Source organism: Mus caroli, unplaced genomic scaffold (genome assembly GCF_978045245.1).
Source record: "Mus caroli unplaced genomic scaffold, Mus_caroli_1 scaffold_9, whole genome shotgun sequence".
Lineage (NCBI taxonomy): Eukaryota > Metazoa > Chordata > Mammalia > Rodentia > Muridae > Mus > Mus caroli.
In genome coordinates this window covers 45,531,589-45,533,456 of record NW_028227264.1, presented here as the reverse complement: position 1 = coordinate 45,533,456, position 1,868 = coordinate 45,531,589, and the positions used below count along the sequence as shown (strand labels likewise).

At 39.3% G+C, this 1,868-nt stretch overlaps 1 pseudogene; it reads right to left on the bottom strand.

Annotated features, from left to right (window-relative positions):
• Positions 1-353: 353 nt before the first annotated feature.
• Positions 354-1,463, bottom strand: LOC110302672 (protein tyrosine phosphatase type IVA 1 pseudogene; annotated as a pseudogene).
• Positions 1,464-1,868: the final 405 nt, after the last annotated feature.

Here is a 1,868-nt window from a genome sequence, read left to right as displayed (position 1 = left end):
TACTCTACATGTTCTGCACAAGACAAAGGCAACATATTACTAAAAATATTTCATAGCCTCCTCTCCTTTCTTTTTTAGGCCCTCCCTGTTAGGTTGCACTTCTGAGTGCAGACATTAAGTTAACTGTAAGGCTTTTTGTCTGGAGACATTACTGAAGGTATGTGCTTTTGTAACAAAGTTGATTTTCAAACAAAGGTTTCCCAAAACAGAACAAAATGAGACAGAGATATTAAATAATCAGCGCAAGACTTAGTTAAAAAAAAATAAAAAAATAAAGGATGGCTAAGCAAACCTGATGTATTCTGGTGTAAGTGTGGGATATGTAAACAGAGTGAGCAGGCAGATAATGAGAGAAGCCCTGCAGTGTTTGAAATGACTGAAGGAATACACCATGGATGCTCTAGAGTTCTTAGTTCCTGCAATTTTGGTTCTGTATGATGCTAAAAATATACAAGTATTGTGCTGGGTATTTTGGCACCGAATCCTTCTAAATTCCTTATAGACTAATAATATTCTGGCACAGGAGTACATTTAATGACGTAACTCAATACCTTATTTTAGGAAAGGTCCATTGGTACAAATAATAAGCACATTTTAAATGCTGACCAGCAAAAATCTTTTGCTAAGTGTCCAAACATGTTGATCATAGCCCAAATATAGAGGTTGCAATTCTGTCAAACTTGTGGCCTGGTAAGACTGGTTTTTCAATATTCCCGTGGTGCTTACCGAATACAGACTTATTCGGTAAGCCGACACATTGGGTAATAGGTATGACAAATCAGGTCCCATCTGAAGTTCCACTTCCAAGGCAATGGCATCAGGCACCCCAGTTTTCTTGAATACAACAGCTGTTTCTATGACCATTGGAATCCTTGAAGCGGAGCCGCATTTCCGGGTACTTCTCCAGATACGAAAGTTGCTTGCTGTTAAACGCTCCGCGCCGCTTTTGTCTTGAGTTGTACTTCATCTTCATATTTCATTCCACCTTCAATTAATGCTAGGGCAACAAGCACCGGAGCTCTGCCAAGGCCTGCGACACAATGGACAGCAATACAGCAACCAGGTTCTTCACGAAACTTAATCTTCACAAGACTTAACCAGTCATCGACAATCTGGTTGGATGGTGGTGCAGCATCTTCAAAAGGCCAGTCAAGAACATGAATGCCTTCTTTCTCCACAAGTGTAGTGTCGTAAGTTGCTTCACATACTCTTACCATTGTGGTAACTCCATACTTCTTAAGTTCCTCTATAAATTTGTTTAAGGTCGCATTGGTTGGATTGTGTGTAATAAGAAATTGCATGTTCTTGTATGTGACTTCCACAGGAGCAGGGCGGTTCATTCGAGCCATGTTAATTTAGTTTAAAAAAACACCCAATAGGGTTATGAAAGAATTAAAAAATTGAATACAGAAATGCTTTAAAACAAAAACAAAACAGAAAAAAAAAAACCAAAAAAACAAAAAACAACCTGAAGTCTACTGCAATATTCAATATACTCCACTTGAAATTCTCAGTGCTTTGAGTATGAATTGGGAGAAACGGGCAATGAAATCAACCTCCTAACAAGAAGCAGTGATTCTTCAATCCAGTAATACTGAGGCAATACAAAGGAAGTGCACTGAGGTTTACCCCATCCAGGTCTGAGCTCTTGTCAAATGCTCTGCAGATTTCAATTCAACATGCCTGTGTCCAGGTTATCCACTCTTATGGGGGCTTCTTGGTGAAGTAGTAATGAATTTCTACAGTTTACTTGTCTGCATAGAGGTCGTGATGTGCCTGGCAATGATCTCCACTGCCCTTCAGAAACTCCATAAATGTGTGACCGAGAACACCACAGAAAGGAATATGTCTACTCATTGAAGATTGTG